A 5503-nucleotide genomic window follows, 5' to 3' on the forward strand; every position below is an offset into this window, starting at 1 on the left:
CATATTCCACTTGGAATTGATGAAGATGCCACCATGGCATTAACATGTTGCTTTGGTGATTTTGAGGCTTCTTCAAGTTTAGCCATAGGCTTCTCAAACTTCATGTTGATGGTATCAATATGAGCACTAAGTTGAGCACCCAATTGAGTAATAGAGTCCACTTCATGCTTTCCTCCTCTAGTAGCCTTGCGAGGTCTACTATATTGTGAGTTATGGACCGCCATTTCCTCAATCTTGTTCCAAGTTTGATTATCGTCAACTTCGGTGAACATACCATTTGATCCCATGTTGAGAATGTTTCGGGAGTCTTCATAAAGACCATTCCAAAATTGTTGTACAATGAACCACTCGCTAAGTCCATGATGAGGACATGAGCGACAAGTTCCTTTGAATCGCTCCCAAGCTTCATACAAAGATTCTTCGTCCCTTTGCTTAAAACCCGTGATTTGAGCTCTAAGCATGTTAGTCTTTTCCGGAGGGTAGAACTTTTTGTAGAAAGCAAGAGCCAACTTCTTCCAAGAGTCGATACCAAGAGTAGCCTTATCATGGCTTTTTAACCATTGTTTCGTGGTACCAATTAGAGAAAAAGGAAATAAGACCCATCGAATTTGGTCTTAAGTCACTCCGGTTTGTGAAATCGCATCACAATAGTCACAAAAAGTCTCCATGTGAGAATGAGGGTCTTCACTAGGCATCCCCCCAAATTGCCTTCTTTCGACTAATTGGATAAATGCGGATTTTGAAATGAAATTTCCGGTTAAGTGTTGTGGTGTGGGAGTACCATTGGGTAGGCTCTCCTCGGTTGGTACGGAATGTGATGAAAATTTAGGCATTGTGGGTTGATTGTGTGGTTGATTTTGTGTTGGGTTCTCCTCACCTTCTCTTGCAAAATGGTTGATGACCTCAATAGTATTTAGTTGAATATCTACAACCTCACCAATACCTCTCAAAGTATTTCTAGCAAGTCTTCTATTGGTTTCAAAGTTCTCTCAATTTCGTGATGAATGAGTAACAAGTTACCTTGTGATCTTCTAGACATGCAAAATATCAAACAACTCGAAAACAATTAGAACAAACCTTCAGGAGTTTTACTTCCCCAAGGTAAAGAAAGACAGAACTAATAACAATCAACGAAAATCAAATCAAGTTAACACCGTCCCCGGCAACGGCGCCATTTTTGGTCGGACTATATTTTTCGGTTACTTGTCGTTAGGAGCACCTAGACCAAAACAATATTTATAACTTCACAAACTACTCTACTATTAGTAAAGAGGTAAGTAAAGGTCGGATCCCAAGGGACGAGTATTGATGTAGGATTTTTGATTGCAAGTAGTGGTGTCTAAGGGTGTCACAATTTGAGTTGAGATAAGAAGATCACAAAACTAAATAACAATGTAAATGAACAAGAAAGATGATTAAGATGAGATGTAAACAATTGATTAAAAGCACTAGGGTGTCATGGGTTCGTAGGGGATTCATGGGAATTGATCATATAAACATATTCTCAAATTATAAGTAAGCAATTATTGTTGTGATAGGATCGAGTTGGTTTATATCTTACAATCCTAGGAAGGTTTGGGTCCCGGAGCCGAATCGATTAGATTGTACAACACCTACAAGTCGACTTAATCCTCCCTACTCAACTATATGCTTGGTCTAATAAGACTCGAGTTGGTTTATGTCTTACAAGTCTCATTGAAAAGATAAGTGATGGGTAAAGAATGCAAGGATTCATAGGCTCGCATTTCATCAAACATAACATGTGCATAAGTTGAGATCACAACAAGCAAGCAAATAAATTATGTGAACATATTAGATTAAGCATGAATCATCCCCCATGTTGGTTTCCCCATAATTCCCCATTAACCCTATCTAAGGAAACTACTCACTCATTATCAAGTTTAACATGCTAACAAGGTTGTCAATCATATTAACAAAGCAAAACTTGATGAATAAATGAAGATGCTTAACAATAATTAAAAAGGGATTAAGAGAATTATACCTAATGATGATTCCAAAATAATAAGCAAAGAATAATAGAAGTACTTGATGAATGATTGAAAGGTTGTCAATCCTCCAAATAAACCCCAAATAATCTTCAATTACCCAAGATAAAATGATGAACAATAGAGAAATTAAGGAAATGAGATTTGTATTAATGCTTAATTAAAAGTTGATTACAAGATTAAAGAGAGATTAGAAGAACATAAATTATATTAAGGATTGATGATAATCTAATTAGTACAATGGGGTATTTATAGTGGGGATTAGGTACATAAATTAGGGTTACTAAGGGCTTAAATGACGATTAAGACCCTTAAGAAAAGTTGAGGAACTGCTCCTCTCGAAGAAAGATGCGAGCCTCCTTTTTGCTAGGCTTTCAGAAATATGCGCATCCCGAGTAGAACAAGGAGAGGGCGTGCTGTACTGGATGACAATCCGAGCGGCCAAGGGGTCGGGACGAGCGGATTGTGAGAGTTGGACGAGCGGACGGGAGGGTTGGACGCTCGGATTGTGGGGATGTTGGACGAGCGGATTGGCTGGAGGGACGCTCGGATTGTAGAGGTTGGACGAGCGTCCCGATGCTGCGACGGCCGGATTCTAGTTCAGCAAGCTTTTTCTTCTTTTCTTCTTCCAACAATCCTCAAGGATCTTGTCGGAGATGCAAGGATCGTCTTCATCATTGCCCATTATTTACAAAGGCCTTCTAGTCTTGTCTTCACTTTGATGCTTGGTAATTAGATTCGATCAATTTAGCTCCATTTTGCCATTAAAATGCAAGGTTTGCACTCCTCTCCTACCAAGGAAACAAAACCTCAAAGAATATGCAAAACAAAGGACTAAAGATAGTAAATGACCCAATTATGCACTAAAAAGCATAGGAACGAGGCTAATTCGGGGACTAAATATGCTCAAATATTGTTCACATCAGTTATCTTCCCCTCTTAAAAAGAAACTTCGTCCCCGAAATTCACCAACCCCTAAAACGAGACGTGCATATATATATATATATGCACACACACACACACACACACACACACACACACACACACACACACACACACACACACACACAAAAACAACCATCATGGAACATATATCACATCTCTTAACAATTAAAACATGTATGCAACATAATTAGGACCACCACGACATTCACGAAATCTATAAATAAAGTAACATGAAACATCAACAAGGAGAGAGATAAACTACACACAACTTTAACCAGTGCAATTAGATTGTCATGCCACCATCCATACCAATTCTTATATCGTTACCGTCTCAATTCCAGGCCAAACATATATACTGTATTATACCATCCGAGACTCATACCGATACTAGAACACCCAAGGATACATATAGAATAAAAGCAAACACTAGAGTTTATTATACAATGAGCATGAACAACTAAGAATGCAACGTCCGGGTACTCGGTTGATTATCGTGGTAAACTCGGTCGAGTACGCGATACTCGACCGAGTAACGGGTTGCTCGGCCGAGTTTTCTAGACCATAATGTGACATTTCCCACTCAATTCTCATGAGATGGAAAAGATGTACCTGCAAAATACGTATCATGTCCACCATCCACAATTCGTCCATCCTTTTTGGGTACGGGGACTATGTTAGCCACCCAGTCTGAATACTCGGAAACTTTGATGAACCCGACTTTAAACTGTTTGTCCACTTCCTCTTTGATCTTGAGAGCCCATTTTGTTCTCATTCGACGAAGCTTCTATTTTACGGGTTTGAAACCTGGTTTAATTGGGATTCGATGTTCTGCAATATCCCTGTCTATCCCTGGCATATCCTTGTAGGACCAAGCGAAGACGTCTTTGAACTCGTGAAGAATGTCGATGAAGCGAGCTCTTTATTCGGGTCTAGGGTTGTCTCTATCCTAAGTTCTTGGGGTTCTAAATCTGTCGCTACATTGATAGGTTCAGTGTTCTCTATAACTGGTTCCCCTTTGCCCTCCTCTTATATTTCTTTATGTATGTAGGGAGGTAGTTCGATTGAGTTTGGGTCAGGATCATCCTCAGTATCATCATAAACAGAATTGCAATCAAGATAACACGAAGAGTAAGCAGAATTAGACTTGTTCATATTAATGTTTGAAAATAGCTGAAACAAAGAACCCATCTGCATTGTAGTCAATGGCGGTAAAGGGACAATTTCTGGGGCATTCCCCGAGCTACTGTTACTAGACGATGCTAAACTAGGAGAAACAAAGGGATGGGGAGTGACAACAGGAGGAGACCCTCTAACGACTTCCCTAGACTTATACCCTAGTTGGCCAACCGTTTCCGATATATGTTGATCAGCTGACTAGTATTGCCAATGAATATCCCATGCATATTCCTTAATGAGATTTAATAATATTATCACGCACTATTGTGGAGGACAAAAACTCCAACATTTACCGGTCACATTCAACCCATTTTCACACATATAAGAAAACCGACTAATGGAAGTCCAAATCCAACAACTCAATCACATATCCGGTCATTTGTTGTCCTAGTCCGTTTTTGGTGTCTTAATCAATTGTTGTCTTTTCTATTTTAAGAATGAACTTGATGAAAAATTTGATCATTCACACACAATTTGGTCCACTTGTCATTTAGTAATTGGTCCTCCTCTTTCCTTGTTCTTTGTGCCAAACCAAAGGACAACAATTGACCGAGACGGAGGGAGTAAAATTTTTCATAAAATTTTCATAACCTACCCTCACTCCCAAATTATATTCTACCATCCTCAATTAGCGCCCTCCCAATCAAGTCCCAACCAAACAACCACCCTGCCTCCACCCTCAATCATACACCCACCCAACCACACTGCCAGTCGTTGGAGACAACTAGTAACGCGCTGAATTGTAGGACGGTGGTAGTGGTGTTCATTGGAGAATTTATTTTTTCGGATTTTAAACAAAATCAGGTCGAAGATAAATCATCAAATGACATAGAAACTTTGGTGGATGATAAATACATGTCAATTAAAACTGGTAATAAACATCAATCAATTGATCACATTGAAGACACCGACCCTCTTGAGTGTTTCGTCATTCACGATGATGTATACTATGTTTACATCGTAATTTGCTTTTTCACCATTTTATCTAAATAATTAGTTAATTTTTTGAAATGGGGCTAATTATGATAAAAACCCACTTCCTCCATCCCAGTTAATAGTTTACACTTGTTTTATATTGTGCCCCTCACAAAATAAAGCAATTGTAGACCATTCACTAGAAAAAAGAGAGTAATAGATATTACGATGTTTTAGTAGAATTTTTTGCATTTATTTCTTAAAGTTGCAAAAGTAATTTTTTATGCGGTATAGTTCTCTTTCTGTTATGGATTGAATGATGTGATAAAATATGATGTTGTAACATGAGGATGATAGGTTGATTTCTTTGTGATTGGTTGTGTAAACGTGTTTATATCTCATAAAGATGAAGACTTGGTCGCTTACGAGGGTAGTGGTGGTGGGGGTGACGTTGGGGTGGT

The 5503-nt window shown here is 38.8% G+C and overlaps 1 non-coding gene across 1 annotated transcript; it reads left to right on the top strand.

Moving 5' to 3' along the window:
• Positions 1–354: 354 nt before the first annotated feature.
• On the top strand, positions 355–461 carry LOC141610040 (small nucleolar RNA R71). The gene has a single exon (XR_012527935.1). It is a non-coding gene; the product is annotated as a small nucleolar RNA R71 (small nucleolar RNA).
• Positions 462–5503: the final 5042 nt, after the last annotated feature.

The sequence above is a fragment of the Silene latifolia genome, chromosome 10 (assembly GCF_048544455.1).
Source record: "Silene latifolia isolate original U9 population chromosome 10, ASM4854445v1, whole genome shotgun sequence".
NCBI lineage: Eukaryota > Viridiplantae > Streptophyta > Magnoliopsida > Caryophyllales > Caryophyllaceae > Silene > Silene latifolia.